The sequence below is a fragment of the Bombina bombina genome, chromosome 3 (assembly GCF_027579735.1).
Source record: "Bombina bombina isolate aBomBom1 chromosome 3, aBomBom1.pri, whole genome shotgun sequence".
In the NCBI taxonomy this organism is placed as follows: Eukaryota; Metazoa; Chordata; class Amphibia; order Anura; family Bombinatoridae; genus Bombina; species Bombina bombina.
Genome location: NC_069501.1, coordinates 1,119,544,987 through 1,119,563,917, shown reverse-complemented (window position 1 = coordinate 1,119,563,917; position 18,931 = coordinate 1,119,544,987).

Genomic DNA, 18,931 nt, shown 5'->3' with positions numbered 1-18,931 from the left:
AAAATAAATACAAAATTACCTGTAAAATAAATCCTAACCTAAGTTACAAATACACCTAACACTACACTATCATTAAATTAATTAAATAAATTACCTACAATTGTTCCGATCAGCCAATAGAATGCGAGTTCAATACGATTGGCTGATTGGATCAGCCAATCGGTTTGAACTTCAATATGATTGGCTGATTGCATCAGCCAGATTTTTCCTACCTTAATTCCGATTGGCTGATAGAATTCTATCAGCCAATCGGAATTGAAGGGACGCCATCTTGGATGACGTCCCTTAAAGGAACCTTCATTCGTCGTTAGTCCATCGGTAGAAGAGGATGGCTCCGCGTCTGCTCCTTTGAAGATGGCTCCGCTCCGGATGGATGAAGATTGAAGAAGCCGCCTAGATGAACACTTCTACCGGATGGAGTACCTCTTCTTGCCCCGCTTGGATGAAGATTTCTACCGGATGGAGGACCTCTTCTTGCCCCGCTTGGATGAAGACTTCTACCGGATGATGGACCTCCTCTGCGCACCTTGGATGAAGAATTCGGCTCGGCTGAGTGAAGATGACTCAAGGTAGGGAGATCTTCAGGGGGTTAGCGATAGCTTTTTTTAAGGGGGGTTTGGGTGGGTTAGAGTAGGGGTATGTGGGTGGTGGGTTGTAATGTTGGGGGGGTATTGTATTTTATTTTCAGGTAAAAGAGCTGATTACTTTGGGGCAAGGCCCCGCAAAAAGCCCTTTTAAGGGCTGGTAAAAGAGCTGATTACTTTTGTATTTTAGAATAGGGTAGGGATTTTTTTTATTTTGGGGGGCTTTTTTATTTTATTAGGGGGCTTAGATTAGGTGTAATTAGTTTAAACTGCTTGTAATTCTTTTTTATTTTTGTAATTTAGTGTTTGTTTTTTTGTATTATAGAATAGTTTATTTTATTGTATTTTATTTTAGGTAATTGTAGGTAATTTATTTAATTAATTTAATGATAGTGTAGTGTTAGGTGTATTTGTAACTTAGGTTAGGATTTATTTTACAGGTAATTTTGTATTTATTTTAACTAGGTAGCTATTAAATAGTTCTTAACTATTTAATAGCTATTGTACCTAGTTAAAATAAATACAAAGTTGCCTGTAAAATAAATATAATTCATAAAATAGCTACAATGTAATTATTAATTACATTGTAGCTATATTAGGGTTTATTTTATAGGTAAGTATTTAGTTTTAAATAGGAATAATTTAGTTAATTTTAGGAATATTATTTTGTTTAATATAAATTATATTTATGTTAGGGGGGTGTTAGGGTTAGGTTTAGGGGTTAATAACTTTATTATAGTAGCAGCGACGGTGCAGGCGGAGATTAGGGGTTAATAATTGTAAGTAGGTGGCGGCGATGTTAGGGAGGGCAGATTAGGGGTTAATACTATTTATTCTAGGGTTTGCGAGGCGGGAGTGCGGCGGTTTAGGGGTTAATACATTTATTATAGTGGCGACGAGGTCCGGTCGGCAGATTAGGGGTTAATAAGTGTAGGTAAGGTAGCGGCGACGTAGGGGGGGCAGATCAGGGGTTAATAAATATAATATAGGGGTCGGCGGTGTTAGGGGCAGCAGATTCGGGTTCATAGGGATAATGTAGGTTGCGGCGGTGTATGGAGTGGCAGATTAGGGGTTAATAATATAATGCAGGTGTCAGCGATAGCGGGGGCGGCAGATTAGGGGTTAATAAGTGTAAGATTAGGGGTGTTTAGACTCTGGGTTCATGTTAGGGTGTTAGGTGCAGACTTAGAGAGTGTTTCCCCATAGGAAACAATGGGGCTGCGTTAGGAGCTGAACACTGCTTTTTTGCAGGTGTTAGGTTTTTTTTCAGCCCAAACTGCCCCATTTTTTCCTATGGGGATATCGTGCACGAGCACATTTTCGCTGCTTACCGCTACCATAAGCAACGCTGGTATTGAGGGTTGAAGTGGAGCTAAGTTAGGCTCAACGCACCCTTTTTTGAGCCTAACGCAGCCCCTCAGACAACTCTAAATACCAGCGTTGTTGGAAGGGTGCATTGGCAAAAAAAGCAGCGTTAGCTACGCTGCTTTTTACAGACAAAACTCTAAATCTAGGGGATTGTGTTTAGTATCCCTTTAAGGTGCATATATAACCATCATTTAAAGTGAGGGTAAAATTTCCAATTCGTATATTCAGATACAGAATGGGAACAATATTTTAGATAGACTTTAATTTATTAATTCTAATGAAGATACACTATAACTTACTATATAGCGATGAAATTCTAATACCAAGCGTTCCGGCCACCCACTACAAAAGTATTTTTTCTTGTGAGCAAACAGTTTGAAATATTCTCCAATCGGCGCACTAGCCATACGGTACTCACATAATTTTGTTTGTGGTTAGAGCTCTGATTGGAAAACAGTTAAAACTGTTAGCTCACAAAAAAAAATATTTTGAAGTGGGAGGTCGGAGCACGGGATATTAGAATTACATTGCTATATTAAAAAGTAAGTATAGTATATCTTTATTAGATTCAATTAATTAAAGTCCATCTAAAATATTGTCTCCATTCTGGATTATACTCATTTTAAACTTTACCATCACTTTAAATAACCGTGGGAGTAAAAAAAAAAAGAGATTACATTCCACAAAATAAGCAAACATAGGCCTAGATTTAGAATTTGGCGTTAGCCGTGAAAACCAGCGTTAGAGGCTCCTAACGCTGGTTTTAGGCTACCTCCGGTATTTGGAGTCACTCAAAAAAGGGTCTAACGCTCACTTTTCAGCCGCGACTTTTCCATACCGCAGATCCCCTTACGTAAATTGCATATCCTATCTTTTCAATGGGATTTTTCTAACTCCGGTATTTAGAGTCGTGTCTGAAGTGAGCGTTAGAAATCTAACGACAAAACTCCAGCCGCAGAAAAAAGTCAGTAGTTAAGAGCTTTCTGGGCTAACGCCGGTTTATAAAGCTCTTAACTACTGTACTCTAAAGTACACTAACACCCATAAACTACCTATGTACCCCTAAACCGAGGTCCCCCCACATCGCCGCAACTCGATTAATTTTTTTTAACCCCTAATCTGCCGACCGCCAACTACGTTATCCTTATGTACCCCTAATCTGCTGCCCCTAACACCGCCGACCCCTATATTATATTTATTAACCCCTAATCTGCCCCCCACAACGTCGCCGCCAGCTACCTACACTTATTAACCCCTAATCTGCCGACCGCAAAGCGCCGCCACCTACGTTATCCTTATGTACCCCTAATCTGCTGCCCCTAACACCGCCGACCCCTATATTATATTTATTAACCCCTAATCTGCCCCCCTCAACGTCGCCTCCACCTGCCTACACTTATTAACCCCTAATCTGCCGAGCGGACCGCACCGCTACTATAATAAAGTTATTAACCCCTAATCCGCCTCACTAACCCTATAATAAATAGTATTAACCCCTAATCTGCCCTCCCTAACATCGCCGACACCTAACTTCAATTATTAACCCCTAATCTGCCGACCGGAGCTCACCGCTATTCTAATAAATGTATTAACCCCTAAAGCTAAGTCTAACCCTAACACTAACTCCCCCCTAAATTAAATATAATTTTAATCTAACGAAATTAATTAACTCTTATTAAATAAATTATTCCTATTTAAAGCTAAATACTTACCTGTAAAATAAATCCTAATATAGCTACAATATAAATTATAATTACATTGTAGCTATTTTAGGATTAATATTTATTTTACAGGCAACTTTGTAATTATTTTAACCAGGTACAATAGCTATTAAATAGTTAAGAACTATTTAATAGCTACCTAGTTAAAATAATTACAAAATTACCTGTAAAATAAATCCTAACCTAAGTTACAATTAAACCTAACACTATACTATCATTAAATTAATTAAATAAAATACCTATAATTACCTACAATTAAACCTAACACTACACTATCAATCAGCCAATAGAATGCAAGCTCAATCTGATTGGCTGATTGGATCAGCCAATCGGATTGAACTTGATTCTGATTGGCTGATTCCATCAGCCAATCAGAATATTCCTACCTTAATTCCGATTGGCTGATAGAATCCTATCAGCCAATCGGAATTCGAGGGACGCCATCTTGGATGACGTCCCTTAAAGGAACCGTCATTCTTCAGTTGGACGTCGCCGGAAGAAGATGGGTCCGCAGTGGAGGTCTTCAGGATGGAGCCGGTCGTCATCGGATGAAGATAGAAGATGCCGCTTGGATCAAGATGGTTGCCGATCCGGATCGCCTCTTCTTCCTGGATAGGATGAAGACTTTGGACCCTCTTCTGGACCTCTTCAGCCACCGGATGATGGATCGCCAGCCCCCGCTTGGGTTGGATGAAGATTTTGGAGCCAGGACGGATCGGTGATACCTGGTGAGGTGAAGACAAGGTAGGATGATCTTCAGGGGCTTAGTGTTAGGTTTATTTAAGGGGGGTTTGGGTTAGATTAGGGGTATGTGGGTGGTGGGTTGTAATGTTGGGGGGGGGGTATTGTATGTTTTTTTTTACAGGAAAAAGAGCTGAACTTCTTGGGGCATGCCCCGCAAAGGGTCCTGTTCAGGGCTGGTAAGGTAAAAAAGCTTTGAACTTCAGTAATTTAGAATAGGGTAGGGCATTTTTTATTTTGGGGGTCTTTGTTATTTTATTAGGGGGCTTAGAGTAGGTGTAATTAGTTTAAAATTGTTGTAATATTTTTCTTATGTTTGTAAATATTTTTTTATTTTTTGTAACTTAGTTCTTTTTTATTTTTTGTACTTTAGTTAGTTTATTTCATTGTAGTTATTTGTAGGAATTGTATTTAATTTATTTATTGATAGTGTAGTGTTAGGTTTAATTGTAGGTAATTGTAGGTATTTTATTTAATTAATTTAATGATAGTATAGTGTTAGGTTTAATTGTAACTTAGGTTAGGATTTATTTTACAGGTAATTTTGTAATTATTTTAACTAGGTAACTATTAAATAGTTCTTAACTATTTAATAGCTATTGTACATGGTTAAAATAATTACAAAGTTGCCTGTAAAATAAATATTAATCCTAAAATAGCTATAATATAATTATAATTTATATTGTAGCTATATTAGGATTTATTTTACAGGTAAGTATTTAGCTTTAAATAGGAATAATTTATTTAATAAGAGATAATTAATTTCGTTAGATGTAAATTATATTTAATTTAGGGGGTGTTAGTGTTAGGGTTAGACTTAGCTTTAGGGGTTAATACATTTATTAGAATAGCGGTGAGCTCCAGTCGGCAGATTAGGGGTTAATAATTGAAGTTAGGTGTCGGCGATGTTAGGGAGGGCAGATTAGGGGTTAATACTATTTATTATAGAGTTAGTGAGCCGGATTAGGGGTTAATAACTTTATTATAGTAGCGCTCAGGTCCGCTCGGCAGATTAGGGGTTAATAAGTGTAGGCAGGTGGAGGCGACGTTGTGGGGGGCAGATTAGGGGTTAATAAATATAATATAGGGGTCGCGATGTTAGGGCAGCAGATTAGGGGTACATAGGGATAATGTAAGTAGCGGCGGTTTACGGAGCGGCAGATTAGGGGTTAATAATAATATGCAGGGGTCAGCGATAGCGGGGGCGGCAGATTAGGGGTTAATAAGTGTAAGGTTAGGGGTGTTTAGACTCGGGGTACATGTTAGAGTGTTAGGTGCAGACGTAGGAAGTGTTTCCGCATAGCAAACAATGGGGCTGCGTTAAGAGCTGAACGCGGCTTTTTTGCAGGTGTGTAGGTTTTTTTTCAGCTCAAACAGTCCCATTGTTTTCTATGGGGGAATCGTGCACAAGTACGTTTTTGAGGCTGGCCGCTTGCGTAAGCAACTCTGGTATCGAGAGTTGAAGCTGCGTTAAATATGCTCTACGCTCCTTTTTTGGAGCCTAACGCAGCCTTTATGTGGACTCTCAATACCAGAGTTATTTTTATGGTGCGGCCAGAAAAAAGCCGGCGTTAGCTTTTCGGGTCGTTACCGACAAAACTCCAAATCTAGCCGATACTGTTTTGCTGCCATTGGGTGGTGAAAAATAAATTTGCATCCTGTACATCTCAGGTTTGCTATAACGAAAATGTCAAGTTATCCCCCAAACCAACATCTACATTAAAAACAATAATCCAGAAGAAAAATATTAGTATCTAATCTACACCTAGCACAAAAGGAAATGATTAAACATCTGGCAAAACAGATGGTCTTTAACAATTTCAGGTATACTGTGTCCAGTTCATCGATCCATCGACTCTAATTACAGATTCAATAATTACAGCTTCAATATGAGAGGTATTGTGTGTTTATTCAGAGCTACTGCCCTCCATAAAGTTAATACATTAATTAGGATATTGCCATTTTATGGCAACAGACAACCAATAAAAGCCTTTTGAGACCCCTCTTTCCAAAATAGGGTATCTTGATTATCTGTGTGTCTTATGGTGATAGGGATTCTAAAACAGACCCCTCATCCTTAGCAAACATCTCAAAGGGGGTCCCAGTTCTGGCACATGATCGCTATCACCGTTGTATAATCACATCACAAAGAGGGGTAAGCAAATCTTGATTCAACATATCTCCAACAGAAATATATTTGTGCTTAAAGTGAATGTAAAGTCGAGCAGAGTGCGCAACTGCAATTGAAAATGTATCAAAAATAAGCATAAGTTTAATTCATCAAAATACTAATAAAAGCTTATATTTTCAATACTAAGGGGTATATTTAACATAGTGCGAGCGGACATGATACAATGTAGCGTATCATGTCCGACATCGATAAATGCCAATCGGCCGCTAGCAGGGGGTGTCAATCAACCCGATCGTATCTGATCGGGTTGATTTCTGTCCACCGCCTCAGAGCAGGCGGACAAGTTATAGAGCAGTGGTCTTTAGACCTGAAGGCTCGCCTGAAACAAGGTGCATCAGAGAGCTTGATAAACGGCCCCTAAATGTTTTAAACAAATAAATATTACCGCCGTTTCTCCACCCGAGTTATTCAAATTTTTCATCATGGATGACGATTCAACAATCTTCTAATCAACGTTGCCCCCCCCCCCCCCAGGAGGTGAAGCCCATTTTTCTATCACACCCACGCTATAATATGCGCATGCGGCAAAGAAAAAATCTTATGTTTAGTGGATATGCGCGTTTTAATCCTTTATCCATCGGTAAGCAAGTTGATATACAACTGCTTATATAGCAAAGCATTGTATAAAGCGGAGAAATATTCAACTTATAACATTTATTTGCAGACTTATCTAACAGATATAAGTGATAAATCAATTATGTTAATACAATTGTATTTATTCTTATTCAATTCGATTATGTATTGCGCTAATTATGAATTGACCATTTCCTTCCCTATGTAACCAAATTGATAGTATTTGTATATTGCAAGCAAGTATTGATATTCATTTTGTGCCAATAAATATTTATATATGATTAAAATAACTAATGTATTATAGCCCGTTGTTTAGTGAGATTATTTTATTTATATCTTTCAAATATTCATACTTGAGCTTCAATTTACCCCGTAAAGTATATTTATTAAATCAATTATAAATTTTATTGCTGGGTGTTATAAATATTAATAACCTATTACTTTGTAAGTATCCTGTAAATATAACTGTATTGATATTTCAATGCTTCTACGATCGCAATGATCCAACTCTCTGATCCAATAGTACACAAAGGCCTCTATTTATCAAAGGTCTGTCGGACCTGATCCGACAGACCTCGCTGAATGTGGAGAGCAATACGCTCTCCGTATTCAGCATTGCACCAGCAGCTCACAAGAGCTGCTGGTGCAACGGCGCCTCCTGCAGACTCGCGGCCAATGGGCCGCCAGCAGGGGGGTGTCAATCAACCCGATCGTACTCGATCGGGTTGATTTCCGGCGATGTCTGTCCGCCTGCTCAGAGCAGACGGACAGGTTATGGAGCAGCGGTCTTTGTGACCGCTGCTTCATAACTGCTGTTTCTGGCGAGTCTAAAGACTCGCCAGAAACACGGGCCGTCAAGCTCCTTTCGGAGCTTGATAGATAGGCCCCAATGAGTTTAGTCACTCATTGTATACTATGTATCAAGGACCAGAGAGCAGAGATTAGCGTGTGCAAATTGAGTGTTTATCTGGAGCGTGCTTCAGGAGATACATATAGAGCGGGCATGTCCGCTCTAATCGACACACACTGGAAAATCAGGAAGTATCGTTGGGGAGGAGTCGGTGAATAAAAGGTATAAAATTTAAAACCGATTTATACAATAAACCATATTTTGATTAAAAAAAACCTTAGCGACAAAGTTTATGTATATCTAATATATGCCGAGCAGTGTTCCATTCCAGTTAACTTTACATTCACTTTAAATCATGCACAAATATGAGCTGCAAATCTCCTAATTTTAAGCTTGTGTGGGCCTAGAATATGTGGCATACTGATTAAGGTGCTCTATCCTCTGTACTATTTAGCCATATTATAATGACATCACACAGACAAGTGTGACCCATCACATGCAGCAGAAATATGTTCAGTAACAAATTATAAATGTATATAAAAAAAAATCTATGCAGGTTAGAGTGTAGAGATTAAATTACAAATTTGTATGAGATAGATGGTATTTCACAATTGAGAACGTTAAGAAAAGAACTCCCCTACTTATTTTTAAAAGATATTTGATAAATACAAATGTCCTTAACCACTTGGCTGTAAAGCTAAATGTAGCCACCAATCAGCAAGCGCTACCTAGGTGCTGAACAAAAAATTGGCAGACTCTTAAACTTACATTCCTGCTTTTTCAAATAAAGATAACAAGAGAAAGAAGAAAAATTGATAATAGGAGTAAATTAGAAAGTTGCTTAAAATTGCATACTCTATCTGAATGTGGGTCAGAATTTTAGTCAAGCGTTTGATATCTTGGTTTATCAATGATATTGGCCTGTAATTACCACTATGGATTTTATTTTTGCCCAATCCCCAAAGATTAATAGTAAATCTTTGGGGATTGTTTTTTCTGATATGATAGTTGAGAAGTATTCTGCCAAATGAGCTGCTTAAAGTGAAGGTTAAGTTTCAGGTATTACACTTTTTCCCCTGTAAATACTATCAAAATAAATGGGAGTTTTGGAACGAGCTTTGACACAAACAGATAGGAATGTCTACATCTTTCTGCTTCAATTTGGGTAATTGACACTCTCACAAACATTAAAGGGACAGTCTACACCAAAATTTTTCTTATTTAAAAAGATAGATAATCCCTTTATTACCCATTCCTCGTTTTTGCATAACCAACACAGTTATATTAATATACTTTTTACCTCTGTGATTACCTTGTATCTAAGTCTTTGCAGACAGCCTCCTTATCTAAGTGCCTTTGACAGACATGCAGTGTAGTCAATCAGTGAAGACTCCTAAATAACTTCACGGGAGTGAGCACAATGTTATCTATATGACACATGTGAACTAGCACAGTCTAACTGTGAAAAACTTTCAAAATGCTCTGAGCTAGGAGGCGGTTTTCAACTGTTTAGAAATCAGTTTGAGCCTAGCTAGGTTTAGCTTTTCAAAAATACCACCAAGGGAACAAAGCAAATTTGATTATAAAAGTAAATTGGAAAATTGTTTAAAATTGCATGCCCTATCTGAATTATGAAAGTTTAGTTTTGACTTTACTGTCCCTTTAAGTAGTGAGTTGTAAATGTTTATCTTTAGTCAAAAGTTTGGGTAAATTATATAGTTACTGATAATAGCATGGAAATTAATCCGCTATTTCTTGTGGATGATTTGTTACCGTTGTATCTGTTTTTTGTATGTGTGGTATGGACTTAGATCTTGTGACATCTTTAAGTTTTCTAGCTAGTTCTCTGTCTGGTTTATTAGAATAAATAAAATAGTTGGCGTTTAGCAATCTAATAGAGTGAGTTTCTACTTCTTATAATAACGAATCTAATTCAACCTGTTTTTTCAATAATATGGGAGAGACCCCCTACCCCTATGAATATGTTCTGCTCTCATTTTAGCTCCGACCGTAGGGCCTCAATTTTTTCAGATCTAGTAGAAGGTATAGATCCGTACAGTTTTAATTAAAGCACAGCAACAATCTTTTAGGTTGTGATCTAGTAGAAAGAGAGAAATACCGCTCAGATTCCTTTCACAGATGTAGAGCAGTTGCTAATCAGAAAAGAAAAAATCCATTCAACAGTACTGAGGCTGCGTCAAGCCAAGAAGTACAAGCCACAACTGGTCAACAGTGTAAAAGGAATCCATTTTATTGTAAATGTTTAAAAAAGCACCACAGATATTCCCCTGCTTTGATGCTTTTTTAAACATTAATAAATAAAGTGGATTGCTTTTAAACTGTTGTCCGGTTGCGGCTTGTACTTCTTGGTGTGATCTAGTAGGCCTCCTAGTATTTTCTGGGATTTCTATAGTTTTAAAGTCTTTAGAAGTATCTGTATCCCTATCTAGAGTCAAGTTAAAGTCTACTCCTACTGTTAGCCTATATCTTTTCCACATAGAATCTTGTTCAAATTAGGAAACCTTGTATGTGGCTTGATTCATGCATCCTCCACAACGATAAATCTACCTGATTACAGCCTTACTGAAGCACACCCAGATCATCACCGCTCCTCCACCAAATTTCACAGTGGGTGCAAGACACTGTGGCTTGAAGGTCTCTCCAGATCTGTGTCTAACCATTAGATGACCAGGTGTTGCGCAAAGCTGAAAATTGGACTCATCAGAGAAGATGACCTTACTCCAGTTCTCTACCAGGTCCAATCCTTATGGTCTTTTGCAAAGTTAAGCCTGGCTCTTCTTTGCTTCTTATTGATAAAGGGCTTTTTTCTAGCTTTGCTTGTCCTCACCATGCACTTCACCCCAGCTGTCATTCCTTTTGTTAGTCGCTTGATGCTATCCCTTTGAACCCCCTTAGCATGTAAGCCTAAGAGCCAAACTGTTTGCAGATCACCTACATAAGAGCTGACTACAACATTGCAACTCTCGACAGGGCCCTCTACCCATTTGATCCCTATAAATGCTACCTTGTATACCGCCTATGTTTATAGCGCTGCGGAATCTGTTGGCGCTCTACAAATAACCAATAATAATAATAATAATAATAATAATATCCTACAATTGTTAGGTGATATTCAAATGAGTTGGCGGTCATCCTGGGCAGTGAGGAGTCATTTTATTTTCGCTGTCTGCCAGTCTGCTGCTTTGACCTTTTTATTATAAACCGCAGTCTTTAAGGATGAAAGGAACCTGACTCACCGTATCCCTCTGTCAGTAAAGCCAGAATTGAACCCTTCTTTTCAACTTTTTTGGCATGGTCAATAGTTATTTTTTTATTCCAACTACTAGCACTGTGTTTGCCATCCAGCTGGTCCTATTGCAAGACCACAGCAGTGGAATGGCTGCCACAAATGTTGAGATGCTGATTTAAAAAAAAAATTGGAGTGGTCTTTACACACATACACATTTCACCCCTTTCCCAGCCCCCTCTTCATATACCTTTAATTATGCCACAAAAACTTATTTTCAATAATAAACATTTGTTTCCTAAGAAGTAAATGTATCATTTAAATTCTTTATTTCCATAGCATTTGCATATGTTTTGTAAAGCAAACTAGCTTATGATTATCAATTACTTCATGTTTTAAAAAGTGCTACATTTTAAAGTGGTGTTTTGAATTGGGCACATGAACAAGACTTAACTCATTGCTTGTATTACTGCTCTGCACTATCAATTTAAAGTAAAGGGCGCTTTAATAAGGTTTCAGCTGTGTTTAGATGCTTTGGTTAAAGGGACAGTCTACTTGATTTCTTTTAATTGGATAAAAAGATTGATAATGCCTTTATTACTCATTTTCCAGCTTTGCATAAGTATCATTGTTCTATTAATATACAGTACTTTAATAACCTCTAAGTTTGCCTCTTTCTAAGCCCCAGCATGGTGGCTTAGTATCTCTGTGCTTTTTAAATCTTGCACAGCAGCTAGACAGTTCTATTTAATGTGTGCCCTGTAGATAACATTGTGCTCACTCCCAATGAGAATGAGAATGGTTATGCAAGAACCAGCACTGATTAGCTAAAATGCAAGATTGTAAAAATCACTAAGATAAGGGTTAGTCTGCAGGGGCTTAGATATAGGTATAGAGTATATTAATATAACAGTGTTGGTTATGCAAAACTGGGGAATGGGTAATAAAGGGATTATCTATCTTTTTAAACAATAACAATGTTCAAGTAGACTGACCATTTAAACATTTTATGGCAAATTATTTATTTATTATCCCTTTAAAACAAACCTTACAAACTTATCTGCCTGTACACACACTATTTAAATCTAAAACAAGAGCAAAGCCAAAAGGAGCAAAAGAGTTAACAAAAAACCTGTAAACAAGTTGCATTTTAATGACACCACTGTGACAATTTTGTTCTTAACACTTTCCCCAGTTTCAGGAAAGGGTGGGACATAGTTAGGGGTTTCCTGGCTTTTTTACAGCTTGATTTTAGACACAGATACATATTCAGAGACACCCAAGAGAATCTTGTTTTAGAATTCAGTGGCTCCTTCACAGTATCTTGCATACTATTTAGTACATTATAGGGCTAATTAAATAAGCAATGAAGGCAAAAACCTGGCAAAATATAATTTTATCATATATATATAGGCACTAAATCACATCTAAACTTGTTCAACTCAGAGATTGATGTCTTATATTGTAAAATAGTTTATTCTCATACAGTTAGATTACGAGTTGTGCGTTTGTGTTTTAACGCTGAAAAAAATGGCCATTTCAGCGTTAAAACAGCACAGCAGCCCTTACAAGTCTTGTCGTATAGCTGTACTGCAAGCCTTTTAGCCTGTAACGCAACGTCAGTCCCGCACTCATAAAAATGAAGTTTTTTTCATTGGATTCCCATAGCGCTGCCATTACGAGTTTTGCGGTGAGGCTAAAAAACCTGTGTTACAGCCTAAAACGACAAGATCCATAACGCCATCTAAAAGCAGTAGTTATGAGTTTTACGCTACAAACCTGTAACATAAAACTCATAACTAAACTGCTACAAAGTGCACTTAAGTTATTAAGCCCTACACCGCCGCCACTATAATAAACCTATTAACCGCTAAACCGCAAACCCCCCACAACAAAATATATTAAAATTAACTATTAGCCCCTAAACTGAAAGCCCCCCACATCGCAATAAACTAAATTAAACTAGTAACCCCTAAACCTAACGCCCCCCTAACTTTAGATTAAAATTAAAATTTCCCTATCTTAAATTAAATTAAAACTTACCTGTCAAATTAAAAAAACTAAGTTTAAACTAACAATTAAACGGATATAATTATTAAACTAAAATTAAACTAGCTACTAATTAAATTAAACTAAACTACACATCAAAAAAATATGAACACTACTCTAAAAATTACAAAGTATCTAATTACACAAAATATAAAAAACTAAATTACAAAAAATAACAAACACAAAATTATGAAAAATAACAAACAAAATTATCCAAAATAAAAAAGAATTACACCTAATCTAATAGCCCTATCAAAATAAAAAAAACACCCAAAATAAAAAAACCCTAGCCTACAATAAACTATCAATAGCCCTTAAGAGGGTCTTTTGTAGGGCATTGCTGTTAGTTAAACAGCTATTTTACCTGTAAAAAAAAATACAAAGACCCACCCAACCAACCCCCCAAAATAAAAAACCTAATTCTAAAAAAAACCTAAGCTACCCATTGCCCTGAAAAGGGCATTTGGATGGGCATTGCCCTTAAAAGAGCATTTATCTCTTTTGCTGCCCAAACCCTAAACTAAAAAAGAAACCCACCCAAAAAATCCTTAAAAAAACCTATCACTAACCCCCGAAGATCCACTTACAGTTTTTGAAGTCCTGCTTGAATGATCTTCATCCAGGTGGCGAGAAGTATTCATCCCAGCGGCAAAGTCCTCTTCCAAGTGGCGAGAAGTCTTCATCCAGGCAGCCTCTTCAATCTTCATCCAGGCGGCATCTTCTATCTGTATCCCGGCGGCACAGACCAGGTCCATCCTGAAGACATCCGGCGTGGAGCATTCTCTTCATACGGTCGCCGCCGTACACTGAATCTTCAATGCAAGGTACGCGATTCAAGATGGCGTCCCTTGCATTCCTATTGGATGAAAAATTTTAATCAGCTAATAGGAATTAGAACTGCTAAAATCCTATTGGCTGTTCAAATCCGCCAATAGGATTTAAGCAGTGCTCATTCTATTGGCTGATTTAAATTTTTAAGCCAATAGGAATGCAAGGGACTGCCTGAGGAAAGAGTGCCATAAGCACTTTGAAACGCGATGCAGATTATATTCAAGTTTTAAATATACTTTTTTGTACCAATAAATAGTCCTCTATGCATAGAGGTTATTTTGGTTTTTATCTAAGACTGTGAGTGTGTTTTTTTACTGTGAATCTGGTAGCTGTTTGCCTGGGTGGGCTAGCTGGTGGGCTCATATTAACCCAGCTGGTCTGACTTGCACTGCATTATAGTGCGCCACTTTTGTGAATATATTCTCTAGAGGGTTTTTGAGAATTTTCTCTATTTTGAAGTGATTTCATGCACTATTGGAGTACCCTTCCCCCTCCCTCTCTGTATCTTACTTTGCAGCAACCTTTGGTATATCTACGAATTGGAGTGGTGGGCTCTGATCTATCCAGCCTGCCTGACTTGCACTGCCACATAGTGCGCCACTTTTGTGAGTATCATTCTGTAAAGTGATGTATTAATACAATTTCCAACAATTGTTGTGATCTTCTGCACCATTGGAGCGCCTTTTTCTGTTTTTTTATATTAATAGCTAGGAATGGAGTTTCTCTCTGCAATCACGTCCTTATGATTGGGAGTTAAAGGGACAGTCTAGTCAAAACTAAACTTTCATGATTCAGATAGGGCATGCAATTTTAAACAACTTTAGTTTTAAAATCAAATTTGCTTTGTCTTCTTGGTATTCTTTGCTGAAAGCTAAACCTAGGTAGACTCATATGCTAATTTTTAAACCTGTGAAGGCAACCTCTTATCACAGTGTATTTTGACAGCTGTTCACAGCTAGACAGTGCTAGTTCATATGTGCCTTATAGATAACATTGCTCTCACTCGCGTGGAGTTAGGACTGATTGGCTAAAATGCAAGTCTGCCAAAAGAACTTAAATAAGGGAACAGTCTGCAGAGGTTTAGATACAAGATAATCACAGAGGTAAAAAGTATATTAATATACCCGTGTTGGTTATGCAAAAGTGTGGAATGGGTAATAAATGCATTATCTATCTTTTTAAACACCAAAAATTCTGCAGTAGACTGTCCCTTGAAATATTTGCTATTCAGTTCTATTTGTTTTAAACCACAACATTTTCTTACAGTTATAGAAATGCTGCAAAGAGAAATCCGTTATGTACAGCGAGAGTGAGGTTTGCAAATCGGGGTCTGTACAGTGAGAGTGAGGTTTCAAAATCGTGGTCTGTACAGTGAGTCCTGAAACTCTGGATTATCTTTAAAAGCTTGTCACTTAGATGTTTTCTGTTTTACAGAGTGAGAACTGTTAAAATACAGTTTTAGGGGGGCGGAGCTTACTGCCGTGCAGGATAGACGTACATTGAAAGAGCTCCGGGTAAAAAAGCCCAAAATAGCCTATCATTTCAACTAAAATCAGGAGCTGATAATAGAAGCACAACAGGTTAACCTTCCAACATAGAATACAGACTTATCTGGGGTCCGGATGATCCCTATACTGGACTACAGGCAGGTTTGAAAGTGGACCACGACTTGAGCACCGGGGGCCTTGCAATTGCTGTGGAGGTGAGCTAACACACATTCCCACTTGCTTGTCTCATCTGTGCTCCGGAGGGTCGGGGCTCCGCTCCAGAGCTAGGACTGCTACTTGCACAGCTGGATCGTTACCAGGCCACACGGTTGGAGGTACCGCTGATCTCACATAGCCCTGTGAACTGGAGACACGCACGCAAGCAAAAGGAAGCACCGGTCGCTGTTCAGAGACACCTGTAACATCAGTGGATTTCTGTGTGTGGGCCGGAGAATAAGTTGGAGCCTCATTAGGGGCCTGAAGACAAAAGAGAGACTGCCCATCCATCTCAGTAGCCACAAAGTTCTTCCCTCAGCAGTGGAGAGGCCTTGGAGTCCATCAGACTAAAGGAGAAAGTACCCAGTTAACTCTGAGAGATCCGAGACTACAGACCGGTTAGATGAGAAAACGCTGTAACACGGCTGAAGAGTGCTCCTAAGCCAAGATCAGCCTGCCGCATACACATGTTCCCAAAATAGGGCTTCTCCCAGTATCGGCTGCTGCAGGGCCTGGTTAGTAAGTCAACCTAGCAGGCAACTATAATAAAATTCTGATAACTAGGCGTGGGGCTGGAAATCAGTTGTAATACACAACAGCAGTCTGTGCAGGTGGGCAGGAAAACATAATTTATGCTTACCTGATAAATTTATTTCTCTTGTGATGTATCGAGTCCACGGATTCATCCATACTTGTGGGATATTCTCCTTCCAAACAGGAAGTGGCAGAGAGAGCACCCACAGCAGAGCTGTCTATATAGCTCCTCCCTTAGCTCCACCCCCCAGTCATTTGACCGAAGGCTAGGAAGAAAAAGGAGAAACTATAGGGTGCAGTGGTGACTGAAGGTTTTTTAAAGAAAATATACTACCTGTCTTAAACAGACAGGGCTGACCGTGGACTCGATACATCACAAGAGAAAAAAATTTATCAGGTAAGCATAAATTATGTTTTCTCTTGTAAGATGTATCGAGTCCACGGATTCATCCATACTTGTGGGATACCAATACCAAAGCTTTAGGACACGGATGAAGGGAGGGACAAGACAGGTACCTTAAACAGAAGGCACCACTGCTTGTAGAACCTTTCTCCCAAAAATAACCTCCGAAGAAGCAAAAGTATAGAATTTGGAAAATTTGGAAAAAGTATGAAGCGAAGACCAAGTCGCCGCTTACAAATCTGTTCAACAGAAGCCTCATTTTTAAAAGCCCATGTGAAAGCCACTGCTCTAGTAGAATGAGCAGTAATTCTTTCAGGAGGCTGCTGGCCAGCAGTCTCATAAGCCAAACGGATGATGCTTTTCAACCAAAAGGAAAGAGAGGTAGCCGTAGCCTTTTGACCTTTCCGTTTACCAGATTAAACAACAAACAATGAAGATGTTTGACGGAAATCTTTAGTTGCTTGTAAGTAGAACTTTAAAGCATGAACCACATCAAGATTGTGCAACAGACGTTCCTTCTTTGATGAAGGATAAGGACACAGTGAAGGAACAACAATCTCCTGATTGATATTCCTATTAGAAACAACCTTAGGAAGAAACCCAGGTTTGGTACGCAAAACCACCTTATCTGCATGGAAAACAAGGTAAGGTGAATCACACTGCAAAGCAGATAACTCAGAAACTCTTTGAGCCGAAGAGATAGCTACTAAAAACAAAACTTTCCAAGATAGAAGCTTAATATCTATGGAATGCATAGGTTCAAACGGAACCCCATGAAGAACTTTAAGAACTAAATTTAGGCTCCATGGCGGAGCAACAGGTTTAAATACAGGCTTGATCCTAACCAAGGCCTGACTAAAGGATTGAACGTCTGGGACATCTGCCAGACGTTTGTGTAAAAGAATAGACAGAGCCGATATTTGTCCTTTTAAGGAACTAGCTGATAATCCCTTCTCCAATCCTTCTTAGAGAAAGGACAATATTCTAGGAATCCTAATCTTACTCCATGAGAAACCCTTGGATTCACACCAATAAAAATATTTGCGCCAAATCTTATGATAGATCTTCCTGGTGACAGGCTTTCTAGCCTGAATCAGGGTATCAATGACCGACTCAGAGAAGCCACGCTTTGATAGAATCAGGCGTTCAATCTCCAAGCAGTCAGACGCAGAGAAATTAGATTTGGATGCGTGAATGGACCTTGGATTAGGAGGTCCTGCCTCATTGGCAGAGTCCACGGTGGAACTGATGACATGTCCACTAGATCTGCATACCAAGCCCTGCGTGGCCATGCAGGTGCTATTAGAATCACCAAAGCTCTCTCCTGCTTGATTCTGGCAACCAGACGTGGGAGGAGAGGAAACGGTGGAAATACATAGGCCAGATTGAAGGACCAGGGCACTGCTAGAGCATCTATCAGTACCAACTGGGGATCTCGGAACCTGGACCCGTAACAAGGAAGTTTGGCATTCTAACGGGACGCCATCAGATCCAATTCTGGTGTGCCCCATAGCTGAGTCAGCTGGGCAAATACCTCCGGATGGAGCTCCCACTCCCCCGGATGAAAAGTCTGATGACTTAGGAAATCCGCCTCCCAATTCTCTACTCTTGGGATATGGATTGCTGAGAGATGGCAAGAGTGATCCTCCGCCCATCGGATTATTTTGGTTACCTCCATCATCGCCAATTCTCTACTCTTGGGATATGGATTGCTGAGAGATGGCAAGAGTGATCCTCCGCCCATCGGATTATTTTGGTTACCTCCATCATCGCTAGAGAACTCCATGTTCCTCCTTGATGATTGATATAAGCTACAGTCGTGATGTTGTCTGACTGAAATCTGATGAATTTGGCCGCAGCAAGCTGGGGCCACGCCTGAAGCGCATTGAATATCGCTCTCAGTTCTAGAATGTTTATCGGGAGGAGAGTTTCCTCCTGAGACCATAAGCCCTGTGCTTTCAGGGAGTTCCAGACTGCACCCCAGCCTAACAGGCTAGCATCTGTCGTTACTATGAGCCACTCTGGCCTGCGGAAACACATTCCCTGAGACAGGTGGTCCTGAGAAAACCACCAGAGAAGAGAATCTCTGGTCTCCTGGTCCAGATGCAGTTGAGGAGATAAATCTGCATAATCCCC